At 56.8% G+C, this 27,150-nt stretch overlaps 1 protein-coding gene across 3 annotated transcripts in view; it reads right to left on the reverse strand.

Annotated features, from left to right (window-relative positions):
• Positions 1–27,150, reverse strand: part of KCNQ1 (potassium voltage-gated channel subfamily Q member 1) — a 348,947-nt gene that overhangs the window by 43,113 nt on the left and 278,684 nt on the right. The gene's annotated exons all lie outside the window — the stretch shown is intronic.

Below are 27,150 nucleotides of genomic sequence, written 5' to 3' on the forward strand. Positions count from 1 at the left end.
TGGACACTGTTTATTCCTCTGTCCTGGACTCGGGGTGAGTCCTGGGAACACATTCGGACAACCCCAGAATCCTGCACGGCCGCGTTGGTCCTGGTGTGCCTGGCGTGGGGCCCTGGCTGGGGTCCAGAGCTGCTCAAGGCCCCGCTGGCTGTGTCCCTTCTCAGTCTTTAGGCTCTCGGGTGCCACGCTGGCAGACTCCCCGACGTCTAGCTCGCACTGGGACCTGCGCTGCCCACCTGCCTCCTGTTCGTAAGGAGTGGCCAGGGCAGGATGGTCTGGGTGGGCTCGGTAAATGCTAGGAGGCCAGGTGGGGACCTAGGTGTGGCCCCTGGACAGTCAAGCCAGCGTGTCGTCCAGCCTGCCTTCCAGCCAGGGGCATGGGCAGCCTGGCCGACACAGGCAATGTTGGGGGTCCACTGGGAGGGCCGTGGACTCCCTGGGCCCTGCTGCTGGGGGCATGACAAGGTGGCTCGGGGTGAACAGTGGCTCCCCGGCCTGCAGGGCAAGGGGCTGGGGAGTCAGCAGTGGCTTCGCCCCTCCCAGCCCATGGTCCTGGGTAGACGACCCTGCCCCGGCTCCCCTCCCTCCGTGATCCTCTACTTTCTGGACCTGGGGTCTCCGGCGTGGCCATGGAAGAAGCACCTGGTACCCCTCTGTCCCCGGTGAGAGCCACCCTGGGGGCTGCCTAGGGAAATTAGCTTCTGGAGGGCCTGTCACCATTCGCGCCGTGGTGTCTGTCCCCACTTCTCGGGGATGCCGGGGGCGCTGGGCTGGCTTTGAGAGGCAGGGTGGCTGCCAGAGCCACCCTCCCCGAAGGGCAGACCATCGTGAGAGAGTGCCGAGACAAGGCCCTGAGCCCCGGAGGGGTGACTCGGCGGGGGGTAAACACGCCCCGCCACGGCGTGGCCAGCATCTGGCCACCTGTGACTGAGGCTGGTACCAGGGATGGCAGTTAATGTTGACAAGCCCGGGAGGCTGCACTGGCGCCCCCAGCCCTGCTGACCAGAAACAGGGAGAGGGACAGGGCCTGGGCCAGGGGCCAAGTCCGCTGTCCTGTTGCCCTCCTCCCCAGCAGACTAGGTAGTCTAGAACGTTCCACACTTCCCTATCCAGGGCCACAGAGCAGTTCAGCTGACCTCTTGGATCCCTGATCCCAGGGCCACCCCCCAGCTCCAGCTGAACCCGCTTTGTAGCGATAATGGCAAGAGGCCTTCCCCCGGGTGAGCCAAACGTGCACCGTCTCATTGAACGCCTACTCCTTCTGAGCTGCGGCCTCTCATCATCCCATTTTATAGATGGGAAAATGGAGGCTCGGAGGGTAGACGTGCGCTACCCATCTCACAAGGCTTGTTAGTGGGGGGGTAACCGCACCTCTCGGGGGGGTTGGGAGCCTTAGGAAGGAGGAGCTGAGAGCTCCTGACCCCCAGGTCCCCAGTGCTGGAGGGGCCTCCCCACCAGACCCAGCTCCCCAGAGGTGTGGCCCCCACTGAGAGGGGAGAGGCCATGCCCATGTCGTGTCGGAAGTAGGATACTGGGCACGTGCGGCCGTCCAGGGAGGCCTCACCTGGCATCCTCTCTCTGCCAGCAAAGCCTGAGCTTCCTCGTCAAAAGGAAGGACCCTGGAGGGCCGTATGCACGACAGGCTTCTTCGGGCGCAGGAGGGCAGCTGGGCGGGAGGTCGGCAGAGAATCCCCAGGGTTCCGGGCGGGTGGGAGGCTCCAGCCAGCAGAGAGCCTGGAGTGGGGCGGGCAGGGCCACGCACACCTTCACTTCAGCGTTCACACCACACTTTGGGTGTACACCAGAGACCAGGCCCTATGTCTGGGCTGTGAGTCAGGCTTTGCATGTCCAGCGCTTTCCCAGCGGACATCCTGGCCAATGGACGGTCGGTACCCAGACCTTCAGGCTCTGGCACGTGGGTCTGCTTGCCCGGGGTCAGGAGCCCTGTTCCCAGGTGCCTCCGAGGTGCCAGGTTGGGCTCAGGCCCTGTCTGCCCACCGCAGAGCAGCCGAGGTGGGAGACCACCCTGAATTTTCTGTGAGGACCACACAGGAGTGGCTCAGGCTGGGAGGGCCCGGGGCTTCAATGTCCCCAGCCCGCTACAGGGGAGGGGAAGAGAGGACCAAGATGACAAGTACACGCCAAGTTGACAAGTTCACCTCCAGCTGTGAGAACACAAAGGCCTCCTCAGCCCTCCCCCTTCCCTGACCACTGGTGCAGAACAAAGCCCCGGACCCTGCTGCAGACTCCATCCCCACACCCGCCAGAGGCCGGGCCCTCAGGTCAGCGCACTGCCAGGAGGTGATGGAGCCCGGAGCCGCCTGGACCCAGGTCCCGTCGCCACGTAGATGGGCCGTGCTTCCCTGACTTGGCCAGTGGATGTGGCCCTAAGGGGCACAGGACACTCAGCTCCCTAACCTCCTGCGTCTCACCCCGAGGCCTCACGTGGGTGACGGCGAGGGAGCAGCTTGGGGTGACACTGGGCTCCACGTTTGGGTGCCCTGGCAGTGGACAGGTGTCATGGACTGAACTGTCCACCGCCCAAGTTCATCTGTTGAAGCCCTAACCTCAGTGTGACTGTATGTGGAGATGGGGCTTTTAGGGAGGTAATGAAGGCTAAAGGTCCTAAGGGTGAGGCCCTGATCCCATAGGATTAATGCCCTTAGAAGGAGAGATACCAGAGCTTTCTGTCTCTCCTCTGTGCACAGAGAAGAGGCCATGAGAGGACACCAGTGAGAGGACGGTCATCTGTGAGCCAGGAAGCCAGTCCTCTCCAGACTTTGAATGGGTGGCACCTTGATCTGGGACCTCCCGCCTCCAGAACTGTGAGAGATCAATGTCCTACTCAGGCCGCCAGTCTGTGGCGTCCTGCTGAGTCAGCCTGTGCGGATACGACGGCCGCCAGCAAGGCGGGGAGCTGCAGAGACAGCAGCGTGGGCGTGGGCGTGGGAGCACGCCCCCTGAAGCTTGTCACCTGAGACTTTGGGAGCAGTCGGTTGAGCGGAGGAACTCATGCTTCAGAGCGCTGGACGCGGCCAGGGCCTAATGGCCCCCAGATTCCAACAAACTCCACCCCATCTTGACCATCGGCATGGCCCAGCCCCATCCCTGCCCTTCACCAAATGCCGTTGCTTCCACCTCTCACCAGCTCTGTGCCACCCGCCCTCCCCATTGCCTGTGCCCACCCTGGGAACCTCACTGACCCCCTGCCTCCCCCATCCCTCCCAGAACCTTCTCCAGAGTGGGAAGCCAGGGTGGGCCCTGTGATCCTGACCTCCACGCCCAGTCCCACAGTCGGAGCCTCCTGAGGACCCGCCAAGCCAAACTGTCCCCTCCCACTCTGGCTCCACCCCATCCCCTGCTGCCTGCCTCGGCTGGGTTATTCCATCCCTTGGAAAATCGTGGTGGCCAGTCGTCACCAGTAGATGCCATGTGACAGCTCTGGGTGTGCAGCGTGGAGGTCCCCAGCCCTCGAGCCTCCCTGCAGACGCTCCGTCTCCAGGCTGAGGAAACTGAGGCACAGAGAGGCCATGTAACGTGCCCAAAGTCATCATGAGGATGCTAAGCCCGTGCCCCGCCCCCGCCTGCCCCTCCAGCCTTCCGCCACAGGCCGGGGCCCAGTGGGCACGCCCACTCTGGCTGTGGGTCTTGGGGGCTCTGTCTCAATGGGATGTCCGACTCTGTCTGCTCCTTACCACGTGCCCAGACTGTACTTAACATCAGAGAGGCCAAAGCGGAGACAGGCCACTGCTGGCACTGCCCAGGTTCAGACCAAGGCGGGCAGGGGGAAAGGAGCTGCAGGGGTGTGTGTGTGGGGGGGCGGTGGAACCCTGGAGCTCTGAAGGGCAGGCATGGAAGACATACCCTTCCCTGGCCACATGCCTCCATGCAGCCCCTGGGAGCCTGCACACAGCCTGCCAAGTGGTCGGCCGGCCTCTGCTTGGCCACCCCCGTGACGGGGAACTCACTCCCACCCTGCACAACTCCGACTACTGAGAAATTCTCGTTAAGGCTCGTGATGTCGACCCAGAAATTTCACTCCCAGAAAATAAAACACAATATACGAGGGGAAAACGTGTAGGAGGAGGTATGCAGTAACAGGATAGATAAGGATGAAAAACTGTAAACGGTTCAAATTCAGTGCCCTGAAGACTGGGCGACTGCCACCCAGCGTCCGAGAACCACCTCCCTCGGGGTGCGGCCCCGCCTGCCTCTGAGAGTTCCTCTCCTGCACCCCCTCGCCTCCTCTCAGCTCCAGGCTCATTCCCGCCCCAGGGCCTTTGCTGCTTTTGCGGTTCCCTCTGCCTGGAGCCCTTGTCCTGGTCACCTAGAGAGCTGCTTCCTCCCCATCCGGGTCCAGGGCTCCATTTAGGTTTCATCTGCCAGGAGGTGCTGTCCCTGATCCACGCATCCTGGTCCCACGCCCCTCCTCTGCCATGGGTTCCTTCACGGGGAAGGATTCCCTCTTCTCTCTTTCCTCCTCCCTGCCCTGTTCTCGGCCTCTCTGGTCCCTTCCTCTGCTGCTACCCCCGTGATGCTCCGAATTAGGCAAACGCACACACACCCGCTAACCCAGCCCCGGGTCGAAGAGGCGAGAGTTCAAACAACGCGACCAATTTATAAACAATTTTCTCCGCGACGATTAAGTTACATTTCCCCAATAGCTGCTTCATTTTCTTGTCAAAAATACACAGTTTTCACATTTGTCTCGCTGTAAGGGTAATTAATTTCCAGACCATAAGTAAAAACTTAATTTGATACCTGCGAGGATTAGAAACTATTTCAAGCTGTTGTTTACATGAAATCAAGAAAGATTCGTTCTGTTTGCAATTATGTTAATGAGGAAATCGAGTGGGTTTTTTTTTTTTTTTTGAGAACTCAGCATCATTTTGCCATTACCAGTGAATTAGTCTAGAAGGGTCTGCTGCCGCCGCAAACCCCTCCACGGCTATTTTTAAGGTGACCTTGGCTGGTGAGGAGGTCCTGCAGGGTGACCGAGTACCCCGGGGAAGGCTGTTGTGGGAATGGCTCAGAAGATGGGGGCCGGATGAGCTCTGGGGACGGGCCTGTCTCCAGGTTGTTGGAGGGGAGTTGGGCCTACAGGTAGGCAGGACTGTGGAACCTTCTCTAGGGCCCCTTCTGACAGTAAGATGGAAGATGGAGGCTGGTCAGGCTCAGATGACCCAGTCCCCGGGCGTTCCCGAGCCCTGGGCTGTGCCCACTCACAGGGCGTCCTGGGGGAGGGGCTCTGCACGGGCAAGGGCTCAGGGGTGTGAAAAGGCACTGTGCCCAGAAGAGGCTGGAGCGGGAGATGCACGGAGGCAAGATCACGTGTGCCCCGTCTCGCAGCAAAGGCAAGGAGCCTTCGGGACATACAAGGGGGCCGTCGAATGGGCACGGGGGCACGACCCTCGGGCCCCAGAGTGAGGGCTGAGGGTGGGCAGGCAGCCAAGGAGGAGGCTTTGCCCTTGGGCAGCTAACGCAGGGCTGGCATGGCCATGAGCGCTCTAGGCGGGCTCTGGGGGCCTGGATCGTACAGGCGCTGCTACCGTATCACTAAAAGCCAAGGGGAGATGGTCCCTGGGGCTGCCTCAGCCTCCCGCGGGCCAGCCCTCGTGGGCACAGCCCTGACCAGGGGGTGCTGTCCCTGCCCACCTGGCGGGGGACGCAGGAGAGAGCGCTCGTTCACGGTGTGACCCGCCACCAGGGTCAGTAGGCACGTCGTGGCCCGCACTCGGCTGGGGGTGTGTGGAGGCCAGCAGCTGCCCGGCCTCTCCCCAGGCCCGGCTTCCGGCGCCGGCTTCGGCCTTGGCCTCGGCCTCCCAGGGCCTCCCCCCGGAGGCCGCGAGGCTGCGGGCAGAGACCAGCCCAGGCGAGGCCGGAACAACGTCCCGTTGTGGCCCCGTGGGGCTGCTTTGCCACCACATGCCACCAGCCGTCCGTTGTAGAGTCTGTCCCCATGGACCCAGTTTCGCCCCGCTGGCCGCCAGGGGCTCAGGTCCGGGCTGGGTGCAGGCTCCCTCGACACAGAGGCCATTTACGGCCAGGATAAAGGCCACTTGTGTTGGCACCGAAAGGCGAGCGTCTCCCTGCCCGGCCGTCTTGTCACCGTCCCATCTGTCAGGTGGCGTGGTGGGGACGGCGCAGCAATGGGGCTTGTGTGAAGACAAGGCCCGGCGCAGCAGGGAAGAGCGGCCCACAGTCTCCGTCTCCTGGGAACCCCGAGGCCTTCCCGCTGCCCTGGGCCCCAGCCGGCCCTTCATCTGGGGGCCTGGTTCCGAGGCTGGGGGACGTGTGGCCCCATGGGGCTTGGGGAGGCCCACAACCTGGACACTGGCCCCCTCAGGGGTCGGTTCCTTCACAAGGGAGAGGGTCGTGATGCTAAAAACACCCGTGCGAAAGCTGGACACAAGCAGTGTGTCTCAGGCCCTGCACTGGGCCCCCTGCGGTTGGAGGCCTGGCCCATCTTGGGGGGTGAGGCTGCCCGGAGGTGGGAGGTGCAGGGGGGCCAGGAGAGGAGCGGCAGGTGTTTCCCGCTGCATCACCACCAAAGGTCAGAGTGGCCCACTGGACTGGCTGCGCGGCTGTCCATGCACGTGGGCGCGGAGAGGATGGACTCGGCCACTTTGGCCTTGGTGTCAACCTCAAACGAAGCCCTATCAGGACTGCGGCCACCTTGGGCAGCACACTGGGCGGGCAGAACGGGGCTGTGCTGGCTTCTGGCAGGAGACAGATGACTGACTCCTTTTTTTTTCAAATGCATTCCTGCTAATTTTTTTTTTTTTTGAAGAGAATTTCCATGACTAGTTTTTATCTTTGGGGTGGCTGTGCAATTACAGCTCAAGCAGGGAGCCCTTTTCCGTCAACCCTGCTAATTTTTAATTAAATTTCCCCAAGGCCTCAGTAGGTGAGGGGCATGGTCACGTGACTTGGGGTGATGCTGTCACAGTAGAAGCGCTCATGCCTACAGAGCGGGGTGGGTGTGAAGAGGGTGCTGTGCAAAAGGGTACTGGAGCCCAGGGGTGGGAAGGGACCCCCGCAGGAGCCCGGGGCAGGAGGGGGAGGCAGGCAGCGCTCCCCTCACCTTGTGAGGACCCTCCACCTCCTCATCTGTAAGGTACAGGTGGCCACGCCTGACCCCACCGGGAGGCACCTGCCCACGGAGGTCTCCCACTGGCCTGGAAGAGACAGGCTCCTGCCAGGTTTACGGAGCTGAAAAATAAGTTAGTTTTCCTTACAAAAGGGCAGGGAAGAGTCAGTGGGCTCCATGGCTAGGGGCTGGGTGTTCACCATGACAACGGAAAGCCTGAAGCCAGCAGAACCAGGGGCAGGACTCAGACTCTGGGGGACTCTGGGTGGAGCCCCCTAGGTCAGTCAGTCGTAGAGTGGGTGGGTTGGGCCAGGGGTCTGCCTGGGCCAGGGAGGGAGCCGGGCTTCGTGTCCACCTGTGCCCAAGGGTTACTGTTCCTTTAGCTCTTGCTCTGTCCCCGGGTGCAGGATGTGGAGCTGTTCAGCAGAGCTCCAATTTTAGGAGCAGAGGGAAACCGAGCGGGACAGAGAAGCTAGCTGACCCGATCCTCTGAGGCCGGGTCGGGTGCTTCTCCAGAAGGCGGTGCAGACCCCCCAGCCGCGGGCCCAGGAGAGGCAGCAGGGCCCCTCTGTGAATCCCGCTCCTTTTCTGGGCCTCGGCAGAGAGACGCCCCAGGAAGGGCGTCGAGTGTCCCCACCTCTTCAAGGCGCTGATGTTTAATCCATAAAGCTCCCGGGGGGCAGGGAGGAGAGACAGCGAGACGGAGGCGGAGCTCAGTCACGTGACACGCGCGCCTTTCCTCAGCGGGTGCAGATGGGGCTGCATAGACGTGGGAGCGGGAGGTGAACCCCGTGACCGAGTCCTTAGGTGCCGAGGGTCATCAAACAGACTGCGTCCTAGTCTGGACTCCGTGCCCCCCTGCGCCCCCTCCCTCCCTCTGCAGCTCTGCAGCCTGGTGAGCTGCACCAGCCCGGGCCCAGCCCGGGTCTTCTGCGGCACATCCGGCCCCGCGGGTGCTCTCTTGCTGTCAAAGGGCAGGTACTGTGGGCTTCCCTGCCTCGGGAGGGACAGGTACAGGACTGTGGGCGGTGACCCTAGCACGGACAGTGGGTGCCCTGCCTTTGGCACCTGTCCCTGGGAACAGCCGATCCAAGGCCTCTTCACCTAGGAAGCCGTCCGCGGACGTCAGTGGTGCGGTGCTTCCCCCTCTAACCCCAAACACACCAGCTCCTCTCTTGTGCCTTTACGGTCCCGTGTCTGCCCAACCTCCGGGGGCCTGGCCGAGCTCGGGCCTGGGGAAGCCTGGCCCCATCAGAGCACACCTCACCCCCTCCCTGGCCAAGCCCAGGGCCACATCCTCCCCTCCCTGGCTCTGGGGAGGCCCACCCTTGCCTCCCCATCTCCCCATCTCCTTCCTTCCTTCTTTTCCACCTGATCTCTAAGCACTGGAGTCCACCCGCCCACTGAACACGTCCAGAATGGAATTCGAGGTTGCCCCTGACCTGCCCCACCCTGGCGTCCCTCCAAGCAAAGCACCCCCATATCCAGGTGCTTTCCTTAGAAACCTGGTCCTTCCTGATACCCCGTCCCCTCCATCTGCCTGTCCTGTTGACCGACGGGTCCTGTGGACTGTGGGCTACTACCCCACAGGTGTCCACCCTAGTCCAAGGCACACACGTGTGTCCTAATCCCACTGCGGCCCTTCACTACTCTTGGGGCTCCCACCCTCGCCTGCCTCTAACCCCCCTCCCAGGGAAGCCAGTACCATCCCCTGCCCCTCAGGCTCACAGGGTGAGTTCGGGCTGACAGGGCCAGGCTCTGCCTTGCCCGCTCTCACAGCCTCAGACAGCCATGACCCTGGGCCCCAGGGCCTTTGCACGGCTGCTCATGCTGGGAACTCTTCCAGCCACACCACCCGCCACCTCATTCACCCCTGAATGAGGGGTGAGAGACACCCCTGGCTGTCTCCAGGCCCCTGGCCCCTGACCGGAGGTGGCCCTGCCTATCCGGTCCAGCCCTCTTTCAGCCGGGCAGTAGGTACTTATGGGCCATTCCGTGCATTCCCCCCTCTGCCCCCCAGACCATGTGCTCCAAGGGTCAGGAACCAGCCCGTCCCATTCACAGTGGCAACCCTTGATGTTGCCGGTGCCCAGTGGACATCGGTGACCCTTCCTTGGCTTCTTTAGTCTCTGTGGCCGGGACTTCCGGTCCCTCCATCCAGACCAGAGGGCTCATGTGTGGGGACACCCGTGGGTTCTGGAGAAGGTACAGGGTTCCGAATTTCCACCCTGGTTACCGGATGTGGCCCCTTATCAGAAGGTAACATTGTAAAGGCTTAAAACCAAGACCCCATGCTGCCGGGCGCACCCAGGTGGGCCACACACGGGGGCCTGTGATACTGGATCCCATTGCAGCTGGCCGCCTACCCCCCCCACACCCACCAGACATGCTCTGCCTGGGCCTCACTGAATTCCCCGTCTCCAGTGCCGCTCTCAGCCTGGCCGGGTGACACAGGTCACTGTGGTGTCAGCACCTCGGGCCAGGGCTTCACATCACCCTGAGAAGCCCCCACCCAGGGGTGGGTGCTAGCGGTCTGACAGGGTGTCCGCAGGCCCCGTCGGGGAGGGGGTGGGCGGAGCCTGCTGGGTAGAGCGTCCCCCTGCGGGCGGCAGGCGGGCTGTGGCCACCTTGCTGCCCACACAGATGGTTCTTTATGTGTGAGACCTGACCTACGGCTCCCGGCCGGCGGGGACACAGTGGGCTGGGCACACGGACCAACCTGCCTCCCGGGGGGGGCTGGCAGGGGGAGGGACGGGAGCGGTGTGCGCCGGCCCCGCAGCTCTCCCTGCGGCCACACCTGCCCCCCTCTTCAGTCTACCCTCAACGTGCCAGAGCAGCGTAGCTAAAAACACGCGCTGGATCGCGGCGCTCTCTGCCCCGAAGCCCGCCTCCCTCCAAGTGAAGCCTCGAGTCCTTCCAGTGGCTCACAGGGCCCGGAGGTCTGCCCACCCCTTTACCTGTCTGCTCCCACCTCCAGGCTCCTCCCTAACCCACGGCCACCCTGGTTGCTCAGACAAGCCAGGCACGGTCGCACCGCAGGGCATTTGCAGAGTGTGCAGAGCTGTGCCCTCTGCTTGGAACCTGGTTCCCCAGGTGTCCACAAGCTTTGCTCCTCGTCCCCCAGAGATCTTTTCTGTAGACCAGCATACCCTCCAGTCCTTTCAGAAAGGTCCAGGTCCTGTCTGGACGCAGAGCTTCTCCCGAGGTAGCGAGGGATCAGGCCTTGCCCCTCATGCTTCCCTGGTGGCTTTTGCCTTCCTGAGGCAGGACCCGTGACAGAGCCTGGATACTGGGCATTTTCTGGGTGCCGGACCCATAAGCGTGCCCCGTATGCTGGTCGCCTGGTCTGCACACCAGCTCCCATCTCATAGATGAGGATCTGGTGGTCAGAGGGGCCCCCAGCTTGAGAAGGGCCCCGGAGGAGCAGGCCTTCCCGGTGAGCCCTCCGTCACCCTGCAGCCTCTTCCAGACTCGGGGAGGGGGCCGAGGCTGCCCTGCTCTGGGCCAGCAGGAGTGAGGGAGGCCCCCGAGCTGGGAGGGGAGGAGGGGGCCCAGGATGGAGGCATGAATGGATGCCCCGGTGAGGAGGGCGGGAGCGCGGGTGAGGAACGAGATGGGGAGGGAGCGCTGCCAACCCAAACAGCCCAGCGCGCCTCAGCCCCGTGTTTAATCCACAAAAATTTCCATCTGCCTCTGGAGCGCTCGGAACCCGGGCAACGAAAGGCCGTCCGCTCGGCAAAATAAACACAGCTCCGCAGGCCGCTGCCATGTGCGCGCATCCCGGTTAGAAACGGCCGCGTCAGCCATTTTGTGCATCCCTGATGGCCAAGGTGGAGTGAGAGCCCAGGCCCGCGGGCCCCGGGCGGGGAGGAGGCCGCCGCGCGCCGGGTGTGGCCCTGTGGCCGGGGACCTGCTGGCATCCACCTGCCACCTGGCCCCGGGCAGGCGTGGGCCGCGCTCCGACCTCGCCGGGCCCGGGGCCCACCGTGGCTGCCGCCCGACCCCACCCCTGGAGACGCTGCAGACCCCTGGCGGCCGTGGTCCCCAACCAGGCCACTCGGCTCCCCGCCGCCTGCCTGCGGGCCTGCAGTCTCCAGAGTCGGCAGGGCCGGTGCCTGGGCCGGCTGCCCCTTTCCGGGCCGGTCCCCTCCCGGAGCAGGCGGGACAGCCCTGCCTCTGGGCTGGGACATCTATTTTTGGTGGTGACCAAGCCACTGCTTAATATGCAGGACTGGGGGCGGGGGGGGGGGGCGGGCAGGCTGTGCCCTGACCCGCAGGGTGACAAGTTTAAAAAAGGGCCCATTTTGATCAAAATACATGTTTTTCTGAGGTCGGCCAAGGCAGCAGGGCAGGGTTCGCCACAAAGACAAGGCTCGGGGCCGCCCTCACCCCTTGGCGCCCCCAGATGGTCTGCCTAGCCCGACGCCCCCAGCGAGGCCCTTGATTATAGATCCACCAAACAGGCTTGAGAAGGGCTCCCGGCCGCCGTGCGCTGCCCGTGGGCCCAGTGCACACATCTCTGCCCGCCTGCTCCCTTCCCCCCGCCTCTCTCAGAAGCAGTCAACCCACAGAAGCTGACACAGACTGGAGCTAAATTGTAAAAAAATGTAAATTTCCTTTCTGGCCAATATTTGAAGTCTATAAATAGAGTCATTCAGGAAAGGCCTGGTTGTGGGGAGGGGTTATCGTCCCCCGGCCAGACTGGGAGAGAAACACCCAGGAAAGAGGAGGGAAAGAAGGGTTCTGGGGGCGCTGCCACGCATGTGGGGAGCAGGAAGCCACGGTGCAGCTCGGGGAACAGAGGCTTAGCCTCAGGGTCAGGGCAGAGCTTGGGCTCCCAGACTGGCCCCTGGCCACCCCCCCGCCACCTCCCTGACCGACAGCTGGCCCACCCTCACACCCACTCTCTCTGAGCTCTGTAATTGGACGCCGGGCCTCGCAGCCCTGGACTTGCTGTATTGCCCTGTGTGCCACAGGGCCTTTGCACGTGAAGTTCCTCTGCCTGGATGTGGATCAACTCAGGGATCTGCCCAACAGCACTTGCCTTAGTAGCATCAATTTCATCCCCTCCGCTGACCGGTGAGAAGACAGAGGCACGAGAGCCAATGTGACTTCCCGGGTCCATGGCCAGCGAGCCGAGGGGGCAGGGCTTGAACCCCAGCCACTGGCTGCAAACGTGCCCAGGGAAGGCCTGGGCTTTGCACTGTGTGAAATGGGAGGAGGGGCCCACGTGCACGCAGGCGGCCTTGTCCTCTCGGCCAGAGGAGGACATGTGAATCTGAGAACACACAGGCGTGGGAGCCAGGCTGCCCGGCCCTGGTCCCAGCTCTGCCCCGCTGAGTCAGGACCGCAGGGACGGGTGGGATCCTGGGGCCTGGAAAGAGGTGGGAAGAGCGGCCCCAGGGGCCCCTGTCTGGCCTTGCTGTGGGCAACTCTCAGGCGAGCTCTGGGTCCTCAAGCGTCGGGTGTGGGCGCAGCGGCCATTGGAGACCAGGCCCGGGCAGGTGGCCCTGAGCACACACACCCTCCCCTCTTTTCTCCTCCCTGCCTTGGATGGAGCGGGAAACTGAGGCTCAGAGAGGCTGGCGAGCTGTGCCTGTCCCCCCGGCAAGGGCCTCTCCATGGACCCCCAAGTCGCCCAGAGGTGGGGACATACTGCTTTGTGGGGTGCAGCCTCCACGATCACTCTTTGTGCTGAGTGTCCCCCGTGCCAGGCCCCATGCCTAGTCTCTGAGCCAGAGCAGGCTAAGGAAGCCAGCACTCACGCTCCTTCCTGGGAGGCCAAGCGTCTGAGGCCAGCGATGGGTGAGGCTACCACCACGGGGGGATCGGCTCCTGCCAGCCAGGAGGAGGCGAGCCACGAGGCCAGCCTTCCTGCCTCTACGTCAGGAGAGGCCCAGGACTACAGGCTGGCCGGGCACACTGCCCTGAGCCTCAGCCCGGGTGCCAGCTGCCGGTTCAGCTCCAGGCCAGTCTGAGCTCTGACCTCCCCACCATGACCATGGCCTCTTGGCAACAAACCCCTTGGGCACCGCAGGGGCCTGAGGGTCTCACGCTTGATGGGATGGGGAGGCCTGGGAAGCCTGCAGGCCCCTCAGAGCCTGCCCGGCGCAGGCCCTCCCTTGGTGACAGGGAAGCCGAGCCTCTGAAGTGGAGGAGTGTGATTTAGCATCTCCTGCGGAAACTCGGACTCACAGGTGTGGTGGGCGGCCCGGTCCTCCGACCTCAGTGAGGGGCTCCTGAGCTCCTCAGAGGGGGAATCAGGCTCCAGACCGGTCGGTCACCTGAACCTTGGGGACCCGATGGAGGGAGGGGCGATCGGATGGCGGCTCAGACCCTGCAGCTGATCACACTTCCCTCCCATCGCCCCGTTCATCCCTTTTGTGCAGACGCGTCTACCGCCAACGGCCGGGTGCCCATCTGTGCGGCGGGTCAGAGGGCCAGACGTGAGCTTGCCTCCGTGCCTGTCTCCCTGGGTGCTCCTGAACCCTGGCGGGGGCTTGGCCCACAAAAACCAAACCTCGCGGGTGGGCCCCTTGGGTGCCGCCGCGCTGTTCTCAGGGTCCTGCTGGGCGCAGAGGGCTGAGCCGCAGGCCATGGGGAGGGCTGTTGAGGTGACTAGTGTGTGGGCAGGGGCAGGTGGGCAGACCCGAGTCACAGGTGTGTCTGCCGCCTCTGGATGGACATGGGTACAGACGGACGTCCCATCACACAGACGGACGACTCAAGAGGGTCCTGCGGGGAACACATTCCCCACATTCCTCTGGGTGGGGTTGGAGCAGAAGTGATGTGTGTGTCGCTTCCAGGATGGAGCAGTTAAGAGCTTGGGGCTGGTCCTCGGGCCTGGAAGGGGCCTAGAGCCGATGGACCGTGTCCCCCATCTTGGCACAGGGAGAGCCTGTGGGGAAGGAGGCTCTGACTAGTGACAGAGGCTTGGGTGCTGAGTGAACCCAGAGCCCTGGGGAGGGGGCCTTGGGTGTAGGGCTTACAGGATATTGAGTTTGGGGCTAGTCATTCTGGTGGGAGAGCAGCCCCAGCTGACAGAGGACCGAGGCCAGAGCAGGAAGCTGGATGGGATGCGACATCTCTACCTGAAACACCTCGGAACACGCACACTTGGTACAAGGGGCACCTTGACCTCGGACAGACGAGGACGGAGCATCTCACGGCCGCACACGGACTGCCTCCTGCCCAGACAACCCCAGCGGTTCTCGGCATCTCAGCTTTCTGACTTAGCGACTCATCAAAGGTGTGGCTCCACAGCCACTGACAGACATCGGGCCGGGTGCCCACAGCTGGGAGCATCTCCTCTGCTCAGCTCTTCCCTCGCCGCAGTCAGGTGGCTCCCCACGTCTCTCGGTCACAAGTTAGAGCGTGACAAGCGTCCTGATACATAGATCTCTGACCCTGGGGTTTCACTTCCTGGAAGCAGAGATGTTAGATCAAAAGGTACATGTATTTTGAATGTTAACAGACGCTGCTAGATTCCTTCCCAGAAGCTCTGTCACTACCGTAATTTGCGTCCCCACCAGCAACGTGTAAGAATGCCTGTTTCCCCACCTGGGTGCCAGCGCTGGGTATGACCATTTTCTTAAATCACGGCATCACGGTGCGTCCCCCTCGCCACTGGTGGGGGTGGGCATCTTCCCACAGATTTTTGGCCAAAGCCGGGCCGACTGCTGAAAAGGCCCCCGAGCCAGGCTCTAGGCAAGTCCTATGGGGGCTGCCCTGGCCGTGAGAATGCGGGGCTCTGGCCTCGGGCTCCCTCCGGGAACATGGCAGCCCCGTCCCGGGGGCCCGTCAAGTCTCCCTGTGGCTCGAGGGGCGCGGGGACTCCCTGGCAGGCCCGCCCACCTCTGCCCAGGAATGGGGATGGCGGCGCTCAGTGTCAACTGACGCTTTCATTATAGGTTTATCTTTGAAACCCTAGACAAAACAGGGCTTGTGTGGTTTGACAGAAGAGCCAGCACCTCAGGACCTTGCCATCCACTAAGACGGCTCCTCAGGAAAGAAAAAATACACTAACCTTAAAATAACCAGTTCCCAGAATAGCAGCTAATGACGGCTTCTGAAGGGGGCCCTTTGATCCGGCGGGGCCCCACGCCTTCGCCTATTTACGGCCGTGCCACTCAAGAGCAGCTCACCAGCAAAGAGAGACGTGCTGGGGGTGGGCAGAGGAAAGTCGGGGGTCTGGGCATGGCGTGTGGGGGGAGCAGGGCCATCGGTGCCCATCTGAGGCCGCCCCGCTTTCCAGTGCAACCGGCCCCAGCTGGTGACGAGGTGCGCCACGGAGTCCGGGGCAGCCTGGAAACAGAGCCTCACGCAGGGAATGCCGTTCCTGACGGCCCCCCAGGAGCCAAGGCTGCTGGGAGACAGATGTGGTTATAAGAGCCAGAATCCCAGGTGGACGGTCCTTAGGCCCCTTGGGGAGGCGTGGGTCATGGACCCAGAGGGGCTCGAGGGAGGAATTCAGGGAAGAGCCTGAGGAATGGGAACCCAGGAGGGTGCGAGGAGGTCCCGAGGGGATGCTGGGGCTAGAAGATGCTCCCTCCCACCCAGCCCCAGCTCCGCCCCCACCCCTGTCTGCCCCGCAGCAGCATCTGCTTATCCTCTTGGTGTTCACCCAGCACCTCCCTGGTCCTGGCCTGGTCAGATGCTCGGGGACCACTCTCGCCTCTGTCCACAAGCACATGACAGTCTGAAGCTGCCTCTTTAACAGCCTGTTCACCAGACCTGCTTGGCTAAAAGCACTGGAAATGTGGCTTGTGAGACCAAGGGACTGGATCTTAATTTGATTTAATTTTAATGAATTCACAATTAAATTTAAATACAGATCCCCAAATCAGTTATCGGAAGACTTTAGCTATGGTTGTTCGGAATGCTTTAGGCATGAGAATCCGCCTTTTCAACTGTAAATTTTATGATATCTAAGTGCAGACCAAGCAGTTCTTATGAAAGTGGAGTACCCAAACTGAGGTGCGCTCGAAGTCTAAAACCCATGCTGGCGTTTGAAGACAGGACGTGGGCCATCCTAAGCATTCTTTTGTATTGATTACATATTGAAATGACAATATCTTCATCTGTTGGGTTAAATAAAACATATTACCATGAATTTAAGCTGTTTATTTTTTCTGATGTGGCTATTAGAAAGTTTAAAATTATATCTGTGGCTCCCATTATATTTCTACAGGACAACGTTGGTCTGAACTGGGGCTTGGCACACTTTCCTGTAAGCGGCCAGATAGTAAATATCATAGGCATTAGGGAATCACGTACAGTCTCTGTCACACATTCTTTAGGTCAGGGGCCAGATTTGGTCTGTGGGCCCCAGTTTGCTGGCCCCTTTTCTAGAGGCTCCCAGCTCTAGACCGGCTGGCGTCCTTCTCAGTCCAGCCTACCGAGGGCTGGTGGCCCCACCCAGTCCCCACTGGAGTCCCAGCGTAAGACCTACTGATCACTAAGATCCCCAGGGACCAGCACGAACAAGACACGTTACTACGGCCCAGTAGCTCCTGGTTTCATGGGGAGGTGGAACATGGGAAGGTCAGGAATCAGTACAGGGAGTTGGGACAGCAGCCATCAGACCCAGGCTGCCCAGAAAAATCCCACCTTCCAAACCCTGACTCTGTCCCCTGTAAGTGAACAGGAGTTTGTCTGACCATGAGACTCATTGGCCTTGACGAGCTAGCCAGGAAGTAAGAGAGGTCAGAGGCTGAATGTGCAGTGAAAGTGGAGCCCACAGAGGTAAGAGGTGTCCTGGAGGCATTTGATGAACTGCGTACACTTGAGCTTTGGTGTTCACAGTCTCACAGGTGATGGATAGCTAGGTATCCAAGCCCAGACCTGCCCCAGGTGGGAAGTGTCACAGCGGAGCCCTACGTAAAGCTGGAACCTTCAAAGGGCTCTATGTTCAGTGTAAAGGTCAATGAGAAATAACCTCGTCCCCGAAACGACCATATAGAAAATTGTCTTGCCGCTAACAGGAGTGGAACAATATTTGCCCTGAGAAGTCACATCCACAAGTTGGTCCATGCTCAGCTTGGAAGCCCAAATGCACACCACCTGGGTGGTCTTGAAAACGTTGAGCCCAGGATTTATAGTCCAGGCTGGTAATACCCCCACGTGTATAGCAAAGGAAGCGGTGAACGTAGATCCCCCCTGCCGCCCCAAGAACCTCAACTTCACAGTAGACCTCAAAAATCCCCACAGATACATTTTAAGACATATGAACTCATGGTTAAAAAAGGGAAATCCTCAAAGGGAACAAAACACCATGAATGAAAGCCAGAAGAAAAAACAAAAACAGAGAAGCCGATTCACAACGACTTTAGATACCAGAAATTAAATATAAAATAGCCATATTCAATATTTTTCAAGAAATTTTTTAGATGTTTGAATATACAAGTGAAAGGAAAGATACTATAAAAATGATCTATCAAGTATGCATAAAAACCAAATAGAATTTCCATAAATACGAAAATAATCATCGAAATTTAAAATTCTTTGGATAGGTTTAACAGCAGATTAGAAACAGTTGAAGAAATAACTAGTGAATTGGAAGATGGATCAGAAGACATTATCCAGAACCCAGTACAGAGAAACAAGTGATTTTTTTAAAAGGGAGGGGGAGAGAGAGAGAGAGAGAGAGAGAGGCACTAAGAGACACAGAGGGGATTGAGATGGCCTACCAAATGTCTAATGAAAGTTACAGAAGAGATAATGAACTAAAGCAAAGTATGAAGAGATAGTGGCTGAGTGTAATCCAGAACTGACGCAACACACCAACCACAGATCAAGGAAACTCACTGAATTCCAAGCAGAATGAACAAAAGAAACTCTCTAATTAATAACACAACATAGTGAAAATTCAGAACACTAGAGTCAAAGGAAAGAGCTTAAAAGTAGCCAGAGAGAAAAAATACATTGCCTTCCAAAGAGCAATGACTCACTGTCATCTTTGTTCTCAATAGAAACAATGGAAGTCAAAGTACAGTTGGACAATCTTTTCAATGTGTTAACAGAAAATCTTTTTGGTAACTTAGGGTCTAGAATTTTATACCCAGTGGAAATATTTTTTAAGAACAGCAGTAAAACAGTCATCTTAAAACAAATAAAATCAGAGGGATTTTGATTTGCACTCAAGGAAATTCTAATGAATACTTCAGCCAGAAAAAAGTGACCCCAGATGTAAGATCTGAGATGAAAAATAAATGATGAGGGACAAAAGAGGCAAACAGGTGGGTAAATTTAAACACATATTGATTGTATAAAACACTACTAATTATGCTTGAACTAAAGTATGCAACAAGACATATATATAAGTCAGCAGGAGAGACTGAAACTAAAATGTCCTAAGGTCCTTATTTTATTCCAGATGTGGGTAAATATAGCAAATGGCTCTATTATATAACCATTTACAATGTCCTAGGTTAACCTCTACAAGGATGGCCATATAACTTCAAAACTAGTAGAAGAAAAAATGGAATGAGAAATAATTATCAATCCAACAAGAGGCAAGAAAGAGGACTGAAGTAAACATTAAAAAATTTAGTACAGATGAAAGGGACAAAATACATTGCTAGAAAATCAATCAAAATATATTGGAAATTACATTAAGTATAAATGTATTAAATGATTTTTTAGAAACCTAGCCACACAGTGTTTACAACAGGCACCTAAAATGTGTATACAGGATTAAAAAGACAAGAATTAAAAAACCTGACACCAAAATCAGAAAAAAAAGTCACAATAAAACTAGAGAACAATATCTTTTATGAATATAGATACAAACATTCCTAACAAAATCTTAGCAAACAAAATCCAACCACAGATAAAAGAGATCATATATCATGATCAAGTGGGAAATACAAGATTGGATTAACACCCTCAAATCAATTAATGTATCACACCATATTAATAGAATAAGGGCTAAAAGGCATGTGACCATCTCAAAAGATGCAGAATGGGCAACTGAGAAAATCTAACATCCTTTCATGATAAGAGCTCTGAACACACACCAGGAATAGAAGGAAACATCTCAACCCGATAAAGAGCATCTAAGGAAAATCTACATCATATTTAATGGTGGATGACTGAATACTTTTCCCTGTAAGACCTTCTCTAGCCACTTTTAGTCAACATCTTACTGGACAGTCAAGCCAGTGTAATTAGGCAAAAAAAAAAAAAAAAAAAAAAAAAAAAAGGAATTAAAGGCATTCAGATTGGAAGGAAGACCTAAAACTGTCTTCATTCACACACGACCTGATCCTGTATGTAGAAAATCCTAAGGAGTCAACAACAATAACAACAATATTTACTAAAATTAATAGCAATGAAGTCACAGTTTATAAGCTTAATATCAAAATTTAATTGTATTTCTGTATACTAGTAACAAACCATTCAAAAATGAAATTAAGAAAACAATTTCATTAACAGTAGCATCAAAAATAATAAAATATTTAGGGGGAACGTTAACAAAGGATATGTAAGATTTGTACACTGAAAGCTATAAAATATCACAGGAAGAAATTAAAATAGATCAAATAAACAGAAGGATATACCATGTTCATGAATTAGAAGACTCAATATTGTTAAGATGTCAAGTTCTCCCAAATGGATCTATAGATTCAACACAATCCCTATCAAAATCCCAGCAGGCTTCTTCTCTCTTTTTTTTGGTAGAAGCTGGCAAGCTGATTCTAAAATTCATATAAAAATTCATAGCACTTAGAATGTGCAAAACGATTTGAGAAAGAAGAAAATTGGAGGACTTACACTACCTGACTTCAAAACTTATTACAAAGCTACGATAATCAAGAAAGTGTAATGTGGGTTTAAGGGTAGGGATATAGACCAATAGAACAGAGTTGAGAATCCAGAAACAAACCCATATATTTATGTTCAATTGATTTTCAACAAAGGTGCCATGAAAATTCAATGGGGGAAAAGTAACGTTTTCAACAAATGGTGCCGAGGCAATTGGATATCCATAAGCAAAAAGAACAAAAGCCAAAAACCAAACCAAAACAAACAAAAAAAACCCCAAACTTTTCCTCACACTACACCCCAAAATTAACTCAAAATAAATCATAGACCTAAATGTAAGAGTTGAGTCTAAAAACTTCTATGAGAAAAAAATAGAAGAAAATGTTCATGTCCCTGGATTAGGCAAACAGGTCTTAGATGTAACCTCAAAAGCATGAGTCATACAAGAAAAGATAAGTTGGACTTTTTACAATTTAAAACTTTTGTGTTTTAAAAGACATGATTAAGAACATGAAAAGACAGCCGCAGAATGGGAGAAAATACTTGCAAGTCATATATCTGATAAAGGACTTGTATCCAGAACATATAAACAACTCTTACAACTCAATAACAGAACTACTTAATTAGAAAATAGGCAAGAGAGTTGAATAAACATTTCCCCAAAGAAGACTATGAATGGCTAATAAGCACATGAAAAGTTGCTCAACATCATTAGTGATTAAGGAAATGCAAATCAAACCCACAACTAGAATGGCGAAAAGAAAAAAGGCCAACCATACCATGTATTTGCAAGGATATAGAGAGAGTGGAACCTTTGTACATTACTGGTGGGAAATCAAAATGGTACAGACCCTTTGGAAAACAGTTTAGAAGTTTTTTAGAAAGTTAAACAGAAACTTACCATATGACCCATCAATTCCCCTCTTAGGAACCTGACCGAGAGAAATGAAAACATATGTCCATACACAGACTTGTAGATAAAAGTTCACAGCAGCATTGACCATAATAGCCCCAAACTGGAAACAATCCAAACGTCTATCAACTGGCAAATGGATAAACAAAATGTGGTTGATCCATACAACAGAATACTATTCAGTGTTAAAAAGAAAAGAAATACATGATGCAGCACAGATGACCCTCAAGAATGTTACATTGTGTGAGAAAAACTAAACACAAAACACCACAAGTTGTCTGATTCCATTTATATGAAGCATCCAGAAAAGGGGAATTTCTAGCCTTATAGAAATTTAAGGATACAGAGACAGAAAGCCGGTCAGTGATTGAGTGTGGCTGGCGGTGGGAGCTGGGAATGGTTGCAAATGGAATTGAGGGAATTTGGGGGTGTTGAAAAATGTTCTAAAACTTAGCTTTGATGACGGCTGCACATCAAACTAGAAATTTACTAAAATGTGTTGCCGACATTTACATTGGGTGAATTTTATGGCATGTAAATTATACCTCAAAAGAAAGCTTAAAAAAAAAAGATTACAAACAAAATTAGGTTTGTATAACAATGATAATAGACTTTAAGGGAAAAAAGAACACTACTTGAGAGAAAGCGGGTGTTATGGAATTAGAAAACATTGACTCCAGCAGGGAATAGATAAAAATTTGGATAGTATATGTATCTGATCATAAGCTCTAAAAACACATTAAGCGAAAATTGACAGAAATATAAAGAAAACTAGAAAAATTCTCCACAATTGTTGGCTCTTCAACACATTTCTCAGTAATGATAGATCAAGTAAGATAAAAACATTCCAGTGAGGATATAGATCTCAACAAAACAATTAACAAGCTCGTTCTAATGAACACAAGTATAACACTGTACCCAGCAACTTCAGAATACACATGGTATTCAAACACAGAAGGTACATTTACAAAAGTTGATGACGTGTTGTACCTGTAAAACATATTTCAAAATGTTCCAAGAGACTGATACCCTACAGGACTTCCCTGGTGGCACAGTGGTTAAGAGTCCACCCTGGTCTGGGAAGATCTCACATGCCACGGAGCAACGAAGCCTGTGCACCACAACTACTGAGCCTGTGCTCTAGAGCCTGCGAGCCACAACTCCTGAACCCCATGTGCCACAACTACTGAAGCCCGCACGCCTACAGCCCGTGCTCTGCAACAAGAGGAGCCACCGCAATGAGAAGCCCGCGCACTGCAACGAAGAGCAGCCCCCGCTCGCCGCAACTAGAGAAAGCCGCGCAGCAACGAAGACCCAACACAGCCAAAAGTAAATAAATAAATAAATTTATTTAAAAAAATGATTGATACCCTACAGATCACTTCCTTTGACGACAGAGGAATAACAATTATAACAATGACAAAAATCCTATTCCAAAATAGCTCCTGGGATAAACAAGAGGTCATAATGGAGACTAGAAAAATCTTTGCGTGAATGAACATTAAAATTAAATGCTATATATCAAAACCTGGGGGGTGAAGTTTGAGTGGTATTTAGAGAAAAATAAAAGTATAGTCTTCAATGCACACCTTAGAAATCTAGAAAGTTTTAGAATTCATAATTATCCAACCTAAGAAGTTAAAGAAAGAATAAGACATTAAGCCCAAGTAAATAGAAGGAAGAAAATAAAGAGAAGTGGACGAAACAAAACCAAACCGACCAACAAGAGGATCGACTAGGTCAAAAATTTGTTGAAAACATGAATAAAATCATCAACTGGCTGGCAGGCTTGACCAATGGAAAAAAGTGGAAGTGTAAACCAACAATATTGGCAATAAAAAAGGGGCCTAACCACTGATGACACGGATGCTAAAATGCCGATAAATGCCAATAAATGTGAAAACTAGGAGGGAACGTACAAATTCTTAAAATACGCAACTTATCAAAACTGACACAAGAAGAGATAGAAAACCCCAACTGTCCCATAACCATCCGAGTCATTGACTCGATGAAAAACCTGCCCACAAAGAACGCACCAGGCCTAGGCGGCTTTACCTCCAAGTTTCCCCAAACGCTCAGGGGAAGAGAATCCTCCCCCTATACGGAATATTCTAGAAGATGGAAGAAGGGGGAACACTTCTCAACTCGTTCTGTGAGGCTCACGTACATGGGCTACCATAACCCAACGGGGACACTGTGAGTACACATCACACCCACAAATGTGGACAGAAAAACTCTGAGGAAAATATTAGCTGGAGGGTTTCAGCAGTGTGTAAGGAAGCTAATACAACGTGAAGGACTGGTGTGTGGCGGGGAGAGGCCAGAGGCCACATAGATGTCTGGAAAAATAATCTAAGCCCAAGATGATAAAGGCCTGAACCCAGCGGGGGCGACGCGCAGCTGGCGTGCAAGGGTGAGCCGCTTGGAGGGGCTCTCGGGGTGGTGGCAGGAGCAGGGGGTGTGGCTGGGATGACTAGGACTCCGGGTCCTGCTTTTAGGCCTGGTGGGTGGAGAAGTCTGGGAGGGGGACAGAGCAGGAGGACGGGGGTCTGGGGCAGACGCCAGGTCCTGGGTGACCGGGCCTACCAGGTCCAGGGCAGGGGCTGGGGAGCCTGGCCTGGGGGGCATTCCTGTCAGGCAGAAAGGTGTGCCTGGCTAGGGTTCTAGGCTGGGGGGCGGTGGAAGGAATGTCGGGGGGCTGGGGGGGCCCTTCCCACCCACAGTCTCTGAACTGGGGCCTGGAAACCCAGGACTCCCTGTGTCCGGCTCTGAGCCATGAACATTTCCGGCAAAAACAGAGAAGAAAGAAATTCTCCCAGCCCACTGTGTTCCTCATATCAGCAAAAGCAGTGTGAGCTGAGCTTGCAAAATAAACAGGGCTCAATGTAAACACTGCAGCAGGTCCTGGGGACGGAGCTAAGAATACACACTGGGGGAGGAAGGTGGGAGCCGACTTCTCCATCGGGTCCCCAGAGAGCCGCAGGGTCCCTGCCCCGGAGCAGCCCTGACGGGGAGGGGCCGGGGCGCTGGGGGCCGCGTTCTCAGGACCCGTCCCAGGGCCTGGCGTGTCGGAATCTGACCGCTGCCGCCCGTGGACCTTACTGCTTGCCCTCACCTTGGCCCTCAGTGCTCCTGCGCGGCCTCTTCTCAACCAGACCCCTTCTGTTTGGGCAATACTCTCCTGCTTTCTTCTGTCTCTCTCCACCTCATCTCCCCTTCTGTCTGTGGCTTCCGCCGGGACCAGCGCTTTACCTAACCAGCTAACTAGGCAACCGCTCAACCTCTCCGGGCCTCAGTTTCCCCACCGGTAAAAGAGACTTCATTTGGGCAAACGGGTCCTTGCCAGGGTAGAGAACGCAACGCGACAAAGCAGTTCAAGCCCTCTCCTCGCACAGCTAAGGGGGCCAGCGGGCTCCCCAGGCCAGCGGGCGGCAGGCTGCGGCGGGGGAGCGCTGCGTCTGCTCCCCATTCCCCCGGAGCGAGGCAGGCCTGCACAGCCAGCCCGGGCCAGGGACGGGGCATCCTGAGGGCGGGTGGGGGGCTCTGAGCAGGAGTGCGAGCTGCAACGAGGCTGCAGGACCCCGGAGAGAAGGAAGTGTGGGGGGCCCTCCAGCCCATGTGGCCCCTGGACTGGACATGGGAAGGAGACTCCTCGCCGGGAAACAGAGGCCCCCCTGCACAAGCTGAGCTGGCCTCCCCCACCCCCCGTGACTCCCTGCAAGTGGACAGCCCGGCCACTGACCCTCAGAATGACCTGCGCCCAGGACGGGGATGGGGGCAGCCGCTGTGCCCCCCGAAGTCCCCTCCCCCTCCCCTCCAAGCCCCTCGTCCTGTGGCTGAGTGAGCCGCCGGGCCGGGACCGCCGTCACCGCGGAGGGCCTGAGCTGAGATGAGGAAGCAGTTGGGGGCCAGGCTCCCTTCCGGCCTGAGGCCAGCCCGGTGGGGCTGGGGGAGGCCCGGGGCTCCGGCTGGCACTGCCACCACTGCAGGCCTGCTGGGCTTCCCAGGGCTGGACGGCTGCTGGATTTCCTGTCCCCAGCTTCCCTCAGCCAGCAGGATTGCGAGGGGGGTTGTTTATGGTCCCGATGGCTGCGGTGATAACGTGGGGCCTGGGACACGCCACTGTGCCCTCTGGGCCCGGCGGGGCCCTTTCCCAGGGTCTGTCCCCGAGGGGGGCATCGGCTAGCGGGGGCGGGGCTGGGCAGGCTGAGCTGGACGCCGGCCCACGGCAGCCTCTGCCCGGGTCCAGCACGTGTCCACGGGGCAGAGATTCAGCGTGGAGCACGGCCTGCTCCCTGCCTTGAGACCTGGGGGCATGACTGTGCCTCTTGGGCGGAACCAGCTCCTGGGAGGCAGGACGGGGACGAAGGCGACACAGAGCCCATCTCCCTGAGCGTGTGCGGAACATCCGGAATACTTGCTGCCCAGAAACGGCCCCTGTCCCGGGCGCAGAGCCTGACGGTGGAGGCCACCAGGGGCCTTGCTCCCAACCTTGCCCCCAGGGATCAGGGACTCCAGAAAACCCTTCCCTTTGTTGTTCAGATCTGAAGAAATGTGGGCCCATAATTCTGTATCTCCAAGGCCAACGTGGGCCGCACCTCAGCCCGCCACACCGACCCTGGCTGCACAAGGGCTGAGCCCTGGCTCTCAGACCCCCACCGGCGGCCAGATGGCTCCAGGGAACCCTGTCTCCTACCCTTCATCACCCCCAGAGGACACCAGGCTCTGGTTTAGGTTTCAAGGGGTGGCCTGTCCGGAGGAACAGTGGGCAGAGCCGTAAGAGAGGCCCAGGACAGTGGGACAGGGGACAGAACCAGACCAGGGCAGGGACTTGAGGAGGGGTAAGCACATTTGGATGACAGGGCAGCGGGGCGCTCCCAGGGCTGCTGGGTGGGGGCCGGCTCACGCGCCCATGGGCCACCACGACCCCTGCCAGCGGCGGGGGCCAGTCAGTGAAGGCTGCCTTGGCCAGAGCTGGGCAAGGAGGTGGGGGTGGGGGGCCCTGGGTCCTTTCCCCGGCTCTACCTCTGCATCCGTTGATGTCTGGAAGCCCCGCCCCACTGGTCCCCCCAGCCGGGTGCCTGGTCTGCTGTACTGGGCGTGGCCACCTGCTGCTTCTCCCGGAATCTGCCAGCCCCAAGTCCCGGGTCCCACACGAGGAGACGAGTGAAAGCCAAGGACGGGTCACCAGAGAGGCGGAGTCCAGGCCCCAGAGCCTCTGATGCCGTTCAGCCTGGGGAGCTGGCCGTTCCTAGCTTCAGTACCCATCCTGCCAGACAGGGCATCTGCCACTGGACCACCTGCCTGGGCACAGGAGAGCCACCAGGCCCGCCGAGGCCTGCGCTGACCGAGACGGGCCAGCCCTCCGGCGGGGTCAGGGTGTTGGCGTCACACAGCCCTAGAGGGCCAGGCCCGAAGTGAGAGCCCCCGTGGGCACCTGGACAGTGGCCCTCCCCCACGTACAGGATCGTGGCCCATACCCGCCCAGGCCAGGGAAGACTGCTGGTGGGCAGAGGGTCGTCCTGCAGGCCCAGGCCAGGGTGGGTGGGGCAGGAACCCGGAGCTGTGCCCCTGCCCGCCTGCCCAGCTGCAGCAGAGATGGACACGGGCCAGAGCCAGGCGTTGCCCAGGAAACCGAGAGTCGGACGCATCCCTGCTCAACCGAAATTCCTCTATTTTTAGCCCCCCGGCTGCTTTCAGATAAAGTCCATGTAGATGAACGAGCTGTTCGGCAAGATAACAGCCTGCTCCAAACCACGGAGACTTCAAAGGGCGCAGGCCGCCCCCTCCCATTCCACAGATCCTCCGAGGCTCCCAGGATGCCCTGGGAAGGGTTCCGGAGCTGAGAGGCGGGGCCGCGGGCACAGAGCCCGGCGGGCACTGGGGTGTCCCGGCCACCGAGGCTGCCGGTGCCCTGGAGCGGAGGGGGCACGGCGTCCACGTCCCACCGGACAGCCAGCAGGGCCTCGGCCGTCACTCCCCACCTCCCTTGCTGTCAGGACCCTGCGGAGGAGGGTCCTGGAGCCCACACCCCCTCCTCCCCACTTGACGCACCCTCGTGTCCCTGTCGGCACCTCTGAGTCCCTGAGTGCAAGCGGGCTGGGGGCTGCCAGTGGACAACACTGCCCACCTCAGCGTGCACCGGGCGGTCCTCAGCTATGCCAGGGAGGAACTGTGGGCACTCGGTGCCACTTGCCAATAATGATGCCACTTGTCAGAGGTCTAAGACCAGCCTGGCCTTCAGCGTCCTCCTCCCGCGGGGACCGACGCCCAGTGCACATGAGAGAGGAGCTGAAGCCCTACGTCAGGGAGCCCACACCGAGCACAGGTGGAAGGAAGGAAGGAAAGAAGGAGGGAGGGAGGGAGACCCCAGACACCTAGG

This window comes from Delphinus delphis, chromosome 8, assembly GCF_949987515.2.
Source record: "Delphinus delphis chromosome 8, mDelDel1.2, whole genome shotgun sequence".
Lineage (NCBI taxonomy): Eukaryota > Metazoa > Chordata > Mammalia > Artiodactyla > Delphinidae > Delphinus > Delphinus delphis.